The sequence below is a fragment of the Nicotiana attenuata genome, unplaced genomic scaffold, assembly GCF_001879085.1.
Source record: "Nicotiana attenuata strain UT unplaced genomic scaffold, NIATTr2, whole genome shotgun sequence".
In the NCBI taxonomy this organism is placed as follows: Eukaryota; Viridiplantae; Streptophyta; class Magnoliopsida; order Solanales; family Solanaceae; genus Nicotiana; species Nicotiana attenuata.
In genome coordinates, this window is record NW_017673957.1 from 102,707 (window position 1) to 114,324 (window position 11,618).

Sequence of the window (11,618 nt, forward strand, 5' to 3'; positions counted from 1 at the left end):
CTAGGAATCCGGAGTGTGGCAAGACCGTTTGTCAGTGAAGTAGCGATACCATAAATTCCGGGAATGGTGGCCGGTGAGGAAATTGATCCCGGAGAGGAGTTTCATAGATAGAGACTTGCTACCTCACAACCCCAATGTGAGGAGGCAGTTTAGGGAGAGAGTTGGCTGGGCGCACTTTTTGTCTGACTGTGTGGATGCCAATGANAACGACTACCTTGGCTTTGATGAGGAGGATGAGACATTGTATATGGATAAGAAGGAAATGGGTGAGGAGGTCCGCCCATGGTTAGTACAGTACCTGGCAATCCCGGGCACCACCCCCGACTGGTTGACTGCGGGCGTCAAGATTTTGAGGCGTAGTTTGAACTTTGAGGCAAGGGGTGGGAGACATTTGTATGTAGCAGGTTGGACCGCACGACTCATGACAACTCCCTACCTCTTTATCGGGCAGTTTTGGTGGCTTCGATCATGGCGGGGTACCCAATCAATGTGGGGAATGTGATGTCGACAATAATTACAATTGTGGGTGCTGAGCATGACAGAAACTACCCGTTCCCCAATTTTCTCACTATGTACTTTCGGGATCTGAAAGTGGAAAAGAGGCCCTTCGACATCAAGGTCAAAGCGAAGGCCCCATTTTCTTGGTACAACATGCAGGGGGATGATAACCCCAAGAGAAAGAACTTCAAGAGTACGGTTACTGCTCCAACTGGCCAGTCTGAAGAGCCAGTTGTGGTAGTGACCCCTGCTGAGCCTGCCTCTACTTCCACTGCTATTCCTCCCGGTCCATCCACCTCAGCGGACCCGGAGATTCCATCTTCCCGTGCACATCCAATAACTGCCCACCGACTGAGCCAGGCTCTTCTTAGTATAAACAACTAGATGCAGACTGCGTCATCTAAGTTGTCCACTCTCACAACCATGGTAGAGGCTCAGTCGGCACCTCCACCCCCACAGGTTCCCCAGTCGATAGAGGATGCTCTGAAAGCGATTTTAGACAACCAGAAGAAAATCCTCGAATCTCAGAAGGTGCTTACTGATGCAGTTGCTTCACATAGCAAGGCTCTCAAGGAGCTTGCTAGGGAGCACAAGAAGCTGAGGAAAACACGGGCCTCCAAGGTGTCCGTGAAGGAGATGAGAGCTGATGTTGACAGACTGAAGGCATATCAGTTGCCTTTAGATTTTCTGCTCCAGGACCCAGTACCAGCAGCCGATCCCCAGCCGGAGCAGTCACAGAGGCCTCCCAAGAGGAAGAGGATGATTCCCAGAGCGGATGATGCAGTCATCCAGTTGGCCGACCCACCAGAGGCTTCCTCCAGTCAGCCACAGGATGCACTTCAGGAGCCTGTCTAGGTCCAGGCCCAGGTCCCAGCAGCACAACAGCATGCCACCAGGAACCAGTCTGAGGTTCCCGACAGTGAGGACCCTAGGACCACTCAGGAGCCCATGCAGACAGACAGGCCATAGGGAGTCCCTATATCCTTTTTCCTTTCTCTTTTGATGCTTTACTTGGTTTAGTTGGCATTGGGGACAATGCCAGCTTTCATTTGAGGGGGTAGGCCCTACTTTTTATTTCATGGATTCATTCGGATGACTGTATATATTGGATACTTTTTATGCTTTCTTTATTTTTCATCTTTGGTTTGTATATATTTTTAACATTTCGCTACATTTCTCGCACTTTTAGTTTACTTTGGATCTGTATATAAAGTTATGTTACATTGTATATATTCATCCCATCTATTGTATATTCGACAAATCCCCTTTTGTATATATTCATTTTACTTTCCGCAATTTTTCATTCTTAGCTTCTTATTTATGTCGTAGCTTCTTGTTTTGAAAGTTTGCATAAGCCTTTGGTTTTCTTAATACCACGGTTCTTTCCAAAGGTGGAGTTTGTGTGAACCGGGTGGCTCTTCCCAATGATGGATGGCGTGACAACCTTCTTAAGGGTTTGAGTCCGTTTTTCTTTTTTTGTTTTTGTTTTTAGTAATTAGTAGTTAAGGGTGCCTCAAGCAAAGCTTCACTTGGGCCTAGCACATTTGCCTTTGATCTTATGGTCAAAAACAATTTGTTGTGTTTAGGATGGTGAAAGTCGTGACCTTGAGACTCTTGTGTTGACCGATAATCATCAAGTGGTTTTTCGGGACCATTGTATGCTCAAATCTTATCTAAGGTCGTTGTGGGCCCCCGACTCTGTGTCTTTAGCAATCTCATAGCTTGTGTGGTGAGTAATCGCATTGCAAGTCCAAGTCCCGAGCCATTGGTCTAGAATTTGCCTAAATATTTGTTGAGGTGAAATCCTAAGTGAATTTTGACTTGAAACATGATTATAGGCTCTCATTGGTCCAAATGATAGTTGAACACATCCATAACCTACTAATGATAAGATCCCTAGTCAACCCTTTTGAGCCTTAGACCTTTTTCCTTCAAGAACCATGATACAAGCCTATACCCATTCTGAAAGGTACCCTCTCTTGGCACCCGATCTTTCCTTTAGCACATGGCAAAAGTATAAGTTTGGGGGGAGAGACGAGGATTGCAACAAAGTGGTAAAAAAGGCACAAAAATGAAGAAAAGGCATTTAAAAAGAAAGAAAAGCAAAAAAGACAAAAAGAATGTTCGATGTGAAAAAGAATAAAAAGGGATTCAAGAAAAGCAAAGAATGAAAGGTGTGGAAAGTTGAAAGAGGAGAAAATGTTTTAAATGCATAAGGAAGAGTGACAATGTGTCTCTCTAACCCCTTAGAAAGAAGTGAAATGGCTCAAAGAGTCAAGTGAATGTGTGCCAAACGAATCAAAAGAAGTGCTTAAAGGAAGATGGAACCTACTTAGACCAAAACATTTCCTACCCTGAACCAAAAGCCTTCACAATGTCTCCACAAAAGCCCTATATGATCTTGAGTTGAATGAAGCTTACATTAGTGGATACTCACATAAGGGGCAAGCATATGGTACCTAGAGCCGGACTTGTGACTTTTTCTTGAGAGAGATGAGTGAACTTCCATTAACCTCGTAATGAGTGCCATTATTTTAAAGGTGAGGTTTGCTTAGGAAAGCTGAGGATATGTGAGTTTGGGTTCCACAATGACCAATGTAATAGAAAAGAGTTCTTTGATGTGTTGAGTCAACTCTTGATGCTCTTGTGTCGCACTTCCATGGTGTTTCAAAGAGTAAAAGTTGTTAATGATTCATTTGTATTAAGTGCAATTGTTAGTCCCAATTGATGCTAGATGAAGTCACATTAGGACAGCTAAGATTTTCTTGGACATTCTCTTAAGGGGTGGGTCTTATTTTGTTTGCTTGAGGACAAGCAAAAGCTTAAGTTTGGGGGAGTTGATAACTAGGGACTTTGATGCATTTTATACTCCTTCTTGCTTATGTTTTGATTGGAAATTCGTACAAAATAGTCCCAAAAGGCTCACAAGTTGTGCTTGATTGCAGGTTTGATCAACAAAGTGACAAGATATCAAAGATCAGCTGAAAAGGAGTGAAACTTGCACAAGTACCAAGACAAGACAAAGCTCAGGCAGAACAGTCCCAATGCGGCCGCACACCATTCTGTGTGTTCCGCACAAGGAGATTCAGAGAGGTTGATTTTCAGGCAAAGAGGCAGTGCGGCCGCACTAGGATTTTGTGCGGTCCGCACTGAGATCAATGCGGCCGCAGTCCATTCACTGCGGTGCGCAGTGAGAAGAATCAGAGAGCTGTAAATTCCAAGTGGCAAGCCAATGCGGTCCGCGGTCCATTTAATGCGGATCGCACTAGAAGCCTCCACGGCCGCAGTCCATTCTCTGCGGTCCATGGTGCCCAAGTTCAGAGAGTAGTTTTGTCAAGTCCAAAGCCCTAGTGCGGACCGCAGTCCATTTTGTGCGGTCCGCACTAACCCCACAGAGGCATTTTTGTCCAGAATTGTCAGCTTAGTATAAATAGCTTCTTTTCCATTTTTAGGTTAAGCAGATAGATTTAGCTGGTAGCTGCGCTCGTGACTTCGGTTTTCTTAGCTATTTTGGGCAATTTTATCTTCATTTCAACATTGAATCTTCTAGTTTATCTTAGCAATTAATTAATATGAGTTGTTTTTCATCTACTTATTTGTTTCTTTCTCTAATTATGAGTAGCTAGACCCATCAGCTAGAGTTGTGGCTCAATCCTAGTGTGGGTAATTGATGGGTCTTGTATTTTAGGGCTAAATTGACTATGGGTGTTTGTTGTTTGGGCCAATTTCATGGTTGATTACTGAATTAGTGGTTGCAAACACTAGTTTGTATTGAGTTGACTTAAGCTCTTCTTGAGAAAGAGAGCCTAAGTCCCCGAAATTTGGTCCAACAAGGAATTGGGGCGTACTCAAGAGAACTGATAGCCCCAATTAAAGGGTTAAACCTCGAGAGAGTAATACCCGACTTGAACCCTAGTTGCTTGTGCAAATTTGCATACCCAATTGGTCTTGAGAAAGTCAATTCACGCAAAATCACTCAAACCACCGAGAGGTGTAGAGTGGGTAAAGTCATGCAACGGTTATATCATACTCCCCAAATATGTCAAACGTGCCCTAGACTCAAGTACCCGTCAATTGACCATCTAGGCGGAAGTCACTACCCTAGTACCTTTTAAACCATTTGAACAACCCGTAGCATTATAACTCTTAGCTTAATCTAGCTGCATTTACCATTTGTAGTTTGATAAATAGTAGAAGTAAAACAAAAACCCCAAAAATGTTTAAAAGTGTAATTTGGAACACATACGCAACTCTACACTAGATAGATACTCGATTCTAAATTCTAGCTCTCTGTGGATATCGATCCCGACCCTAAATCGGGTAAGAGCTGCTCCGACCCTCTCTCGCCACTTAATTAGTAGTGCGGAGTAGGCCGCGATCACTCACAAATGCGAACCCCTGATCGCAAATGCGAAGAAAGCAGGTTTCTTAAGGGTTCGCAATTGCGAACCCTGGTCGCAATTGCGACATCAGAGACCTGCTAAAATGAATTTCAGACGCATTTTCGACCATTTTTACAACCTTTTCAAAACCTAAACACCTTTGGGCGATTTTTCAAAGACAACTACTCTTCCAAATCGATTGTAAGTCATTTATAACTCATTTTCTTTAATCTTCAACATCTTTTTATATGATTTCAACTCAAAATTAAGGTTTTCATGGGGAAAATTGGGTGTTTTGGGTAGAACTTGGGATTTTCGAATTTTGGGGATTCGGACCTCGATTTGAGGTCCGATTTCAAAACAAATTATATATTTGAGTTCGTGGGTGAATGTGTAATCGGGTTTTGGTTCGAACCTCGGGTTTTGACCATGTGGGTCCGGGGTCAATTTTTGACTTTTTGGGAAAAACTTTAGAAAACCTATTTTCATGCATTAGAATTGATTCATTTAGCATTTATTGATATAGTTAAGTAATTTGTGGTAAGATACAAGCGAATTGGTGGTGGAATCAAGAGGTAAAGTGGTAGTTGAGGCTTGAATTATGTTCGTGGCATCGAGGTAAGTGTTTGGTCTAACCTTAGCTTGAGGGATTAGGAGTGGTGTCTTATTTGCTGTGTTAATTGTGGAGTACGACGTATAGGCATGGTGACGAGTATCTATACGTCGGTGTCAAGCATGCTCGTGAGTCTCGTATTGTAATTGTTGTGACTCCGCTGTGATTTGTTCATGCTTAATATGTTGATTATCATTGTTGGTTCCCTTGCCGGGATGTTAAGGTTTATGATATTGTCTCCCTTGCCGGGATGTTATTGCTATGACATTGTCTCCCTTGTCGGGATGTTATTGTTTACAATATTATCTCCCTTGTCGGGATGTTGTTATTATACTCTTATTCCCTTGCCAGGATTCTTTTGTGATTAATGTTGATTTGAAATGGGATCGGGTTGCACGCCTGCAACAAGATATATGAAATGGGAGCGGGTGGCACGCCGCCATGGTAATATTTGAAGTGGGATCGGGTTGCACGTCTGCAACAAGATATATGAAATGAGAGCGGGTGACACGCTGCCACGATAATATTTGAAATGGGATCGGGTTCCACGCTTGTAGCAAGATATATGAAATAGGAGCGGGTGGTATGCCGCCACAGTAATATTTGAAATGGGACCGGGTTGCACGCCTACAACAAGATATATGAAATTGGAGCGGGTGGCACGCCGCCACGGTAATATTTGAAATGGGATCGGGTTGCACGCCTGCAACAAGATATATGAAATGGGATCGGGTTGCACGCCTGCAACAAGATATATGAAATGTGATCAGGTGGCAGCCGCCATGGTAATATTTGAAATGGGATCGGGTTGCACGCCTGCAACACGGAAGAGATGAAAGTGAATACTGTGTTTGTTTCTCTTATTCTTGTTAGCAATTGAATTTTGGTTTCTTTACATTCCCCTCTGGTATTCTGTTGTTATCTGATACTCCCCGCAACATGCTTTTTCCCTCCCATCTTTAAATGTAAATATCTGCCTTTATTTTCCGTTGTGTATGATTTAACTGCACAGTATTTGGTAGTCTGGTCCTAGCCTCGTCACTACTTCGCCGAGGTTAGGCTAGGTATTTACCAGCACATGGGGTCGATTGTGCTGATACTACACTCTGCACTGTGTGCAGATCCCGGTGCTGCAGCTTTTGGAACACAGTGAGGTTGCTGTTTCCAGACCGTCAGGCGACCCGAGGTAGTCTTGCAGGCATCCGCAGGCCTTGGCGTCTCCTTCTATCATTTTCTTTCTGTTTTTACTTATTCCGAGACAGATTCGTGAAATTCTATTCAGACCTTATTTGTAGTATTCTTAGACAGTCTATGAGATTGTGACACCAATTCTGGGTAGAGTTGTACTTAGACTTCCGCAGTTTGTATTAATCTAAATTATCATATTTCGTCTACCGCACTGTTCTTTGTTATTATTATTTCCGTTGTTTTTATTATGTTATTTTGGAATTATTAAGGAATTTAAAATGAAAATGGTTAAATAACTGGAATAGCTGGCTTGCCTAGCTTTCACTAGTAAGCGCCATCACGACTCCCGAGGTTGGGAAATCCGGATCGTGACAGCTAGTACCTAAGCTTGAGCAGTCATTTTACAAAGTTGCAGGCTTGTAATATACTACTGTAAGAAGGGCTCTCGATAAATGATTCCCCTGTTCTGATATCCTCGTTACGTTAAGAGATGCAAACACAGTAACAAATATTTTTATTGACTTGCTTATCAAAATTTTATGTTCTGTTTGGGGATGTTTAGACGTCGTAAAATATACTTAAGAGTTAAAAAAACATGCATCCTTGTTGTTCCAAACTGTTTTTGTTGTCCTGAATGCTCTTAAATTATTGTTTTTCTCAGTTGGCTAAGATCTACAAGAATGTGATAGCCACAGGTACAAGTCCAAAGCAGCTGCAATTTGCAGCAAAGGTTTTGAATGTTCAATACATATGTACCTCTTCGAAGATGTCAATGGCTGAAATTGAAACCAAAATAGGAGCAGAGTCAAGTGTAGATTTGGTTTCAATTGCTCAGGCAATGCATTGGTTTGATCTCCCAACATTTTGTCAACAAGCGAAATGGTTACTTAAGAAACCAATAGCAGCATGGTGCTACACTGTGCCAGAAGTAAACAGCAGTTTTTGAGAATTTTTACACAATTGATGCTGGATCTTATCGGGAAATCTCCAAGAAAATTGGTGGATGGAAAGTACAAAACCATTGATTTCTCATTTGAGCCAGTGGATGGTTGTAATCATAATGGACCATTTAAGTTTAAGATTGAGAAAGTGATGGATTTAGATTCTTATTTCACTTACTTGAAGTCATGGTTAGCTTATCAAACTGCAAAAGAAAAGGGTGTTCAGCTCTTAGGTGATATGTTGTAGACGAATTCACAAGTGCTTGGAATGAACATGGTAAAATCAAGAAAACTGTATCCTTCCCAATGTATTGAAAGTGAAATGATCTCACACTAATGAATATATCACTTTTAGGTTACCGTCTTTTTGGTGTTAAAGAATGTCTCAATGGTTTTTGGATTCATTGAGATTGATTATTCTGTTGATACAGCAATCAATGTCTGCAAGGATTTGCAGGTAATCTTTCTGAACTTTTTTTTAACATTCTATCCATATATTTTTCAACTTCCCATCTCTTGTCATTCAGGGCACTGTTTTGGATGGTCATGCACTTATATTGCAACTTTGTCACACTAAGAAGGATGGTCAACTTCCAAAGAAAATTGAGAATGACAAGAGGTCGACTAAGTTGCTTGTTAGGAATGTTACTTTTGAGGCAACTGAAAAGGATCTCAGGCAACTATTCAGTCCATTTGGGCATCCTCTAACTGTTGGTATCTTATGGTGATACTATGCAGTAAAAAGGTGATACTAGCTCTTTTTGTTGTTAAAATCGCCAAAGCTAGATGTTGATTGAGGAGAAATATGGCTGTGAGACACGCAGGTAATATGAGCGCCATTTGGTATGTCATCTTGCAATTCTCAGACATTGTACGTATATCTACTAAAATATCACAAATCGACTAATATGTTGTGTATGTTTCATCTCAGGTTTTGGAGAGAGCCAAGGAAGGTGAGAGCTTAGAGGAATTACGCGCTCGCACAGCTTCTCAGTTTAGTACTGAGCAAAATGGGTTTCAAGCCGCTAAATTATCAGAGAAGAGAAAGCACAAGGCTATATTGGACGAAGGGAGTCTTATGTTTGAGTGAATTGCTGATTAATACTTCACAGCTTCCTTCATATGTAACACATGGATGGGTTTTTCTTCCTTTTCCCTTTTATCCCGCATCAGTTGTCTTGTATAGTGTTAAAGCTACTAATTTTGCATTCCGATTTCCTAATAGCAAATGGTACTAAGATCAGAGCTTGTTCAATCGTTTTCACGGCGTAATAGAGCCAATCTTGTTAGAATGTAGGTGGCACTTAAGAGTTCTCTTGGTTTACTAAATTAACCATTTTTTGCTTGGGACAAGATCCAACAAGAACTTGAGCTTTCCAGCGTTCTTGAGCTTTCCAGCTTTGTTCATTTATGTAATGTTTTGATATCTTTATCAGTTTGTATTTTAGCTCATGAAAATTTTCCACAGGCTCCGCTGCAAAGTTAATCTGTAATTCTTATGCTTGTCAGTTTGTGATGAAATGATCAAAGCAGGTAAACAAAGTTGGATCCTTTTGACTTTGTTTACCTACTCCTCAGAATTCAGATGCTGCCTAAGTTGCGAAGCTGATGCAGATTTTGAAGAATATGGCTTCAGGTAACACGGTTTCACCATCACGATTCGCATGCCTTTGAACTAACAAAAAAAAGCTTAAAAGACATGCATATAATAAATAAATATACAGACTGAACTGATGTCAAAAACGAAACGCACAAATTTTTTGAGGAATACATGATCACGCCCAACTATGCCTTCTAGAAAAGAACTCTGCGGACGTTGCAAATATAACCCGAGTATTACACCCAGGGTCGAATCCACAGAGAGTTAACCTATCAACCGCTATCTATAAACCCACCAAGTATTCAGCACCAGCTTCTCAAACATTCAAATTCTCAGTTGAGTGTTCTTTAACAACTAGCTTGCAAGTAACTAAATGGCTGTAACTAATTTAATAAGGTTGTAAACAATTATGAGGACAAAGCTAAGGCAATGATTTCCCCTATTGATGGAATCCCTTCTGTTTATGCTCATATAAATTTACCCACTCATCTCTATCAATCTTGAACGCTAATCTTACCGCAAATCTCTTCCGAGTAATCACAGTAATCTACTATTGCACTCTCCCGAGATACACTAGCTTGCTTTATTTAGCACAATTCAATCTAGATTGCACCCAAGACTTCGTTATTCCTAATCCCGCCTTTAAACCCGCAATTATAGATTCCTCTAATAATCTAGGAGTGGTGTTGTTCAACAATACCCTAAATATGCACTCTTTTCCAAGTTATGCACACTAAATAGGTACAGCTAATTGAGGATCCTGTCAATTAACTACAACGAACACGAAGTTGAACAAATAAAGATTAAACTCGCAATTTGTATTCACATAAACAAGAAGTTCATCACCCAATAGGTTCCATCAAAGCCTTAGACAAGGAATTTAGCTACTCATAGATATGGGAGAATAAACTACGCTTGAATTCATCATAAAAATCAAAAGAAAGGAAGAAAGATGTTTAGAGTACTTGCTCCCAATTGTATTCCTTGCTAAGAAACCTAAAAAATCAATACATGCCTCTCTTGGGCGAAGTCTAGTGTTTTAAATAGGGTTTAGGTCTAAAAATCCCGTGTTTTACACTTAAGTCCCTGAAGTTTACTGTGCCCACCGCGGTCGCGGTAGAACCGCGGCCAAACGCCCTCGCGGAATCTTCAACTTTCAGAAACTGCCTTCCACCGCGGTTTCACCGTGGTCGCGGTAGAACCGCGGTGGAACTTGTACCCGGAAATTTTGGCCTGTTTTGAATGGGATACTTGGGAAATTCAACAATTGGCCTTTTTTCATCAATAGTTGACTCCAAAACCGCTCCTTAGCCTTCCTTACACCTATATCACCTGCAAATCATGAAAAACACTAATAAGAGCATTTTGTTGTCATTTTTCCACATTAAAAGTTCACAAGAAGGTGATTATTTGGTGCGTGATTATAGTCAAATTCACCTATTATCAACACCCCACACTTAAACCTTTCCTCGTCCTCGAGCAAGCTAAACCACACTTCTATATCTAACTGTGCAATGTATTGCCCCAATTTATGTCACACCTGATATTATCAAAGACCGACCTAAGCAGTGCACAATCATAACTCAAATGCAGACTCTCATGCCATGACACACTTGTGCTCACTTTAATTACTCTAACTGAAATGAAGATTCACTTTTTCTTCCTGAGTCACATGCCCTCACATAAACACGATTTGAGAGTAGTTCCACACACAATAAAATTCAACAACGAGGAACCATATATAAACATAATTCCCTCACTCTCAGCAAAGAGCATTCACATGCCACACAGATACACCATACGCTTGCCCCTAGTGTAATACTCCACTAATCGAGCCATTCAGTAAAAGATCAAGAGGTCTTTATTCGGTTGTAATGTAGGCTAAGGGACGGGTAGGATATATTTGGAAATAGTGACTAACCTCCCTAAGCACTTTTAATACATACTTCCTTTTATTTTGCTTTCATGATCAACCCACTTGTTTCTCCACATTTTATTTCACTTGCGCCACCCCACTTCTCTTTAGGTACAACTGGCTCCTTTTCTTTTTCTCTTTTCTCTTTTTTTTTTCTTTTTTTTTCAGATTTATTATAACTGCCAGTTCACCAATCAGACCTTCATTCTTGATTTTTTTTCCTTCTTTTTTTTTTCTTTTTTTTCTCCCCACCCCACACTTTGACTTTTGTATATACTTTAGTGCTTCAAGTGCTTCTAGGAGGGAAAAGTTCAATTAGCATATTTAAACACCACATTTTAGATCATTATAGGGTTATCAAAGAAAAGGCTTCAGGCTCAAAGGGGTTAACTATGGTAATATGCACAGGTGGATTTCCGAGTATAAAGGGTTACACAAAGAAATGCCTCAATCATCTCTAAAACCGAACAACTTCTATTTC

General features: G+C 40.9%; 1 pseudogene; it reads left to right on the plus strand.

Moving 5' to 3' along the window:
• Positions 1-921: 921 nt before the first annotated feature.
• On the plus strand, positions 922-7,937 carry LOC109217703 (annotated as a pseudogene).
• Positions 7,938-11,618: the final 3,681 nt, after the last annotated feature.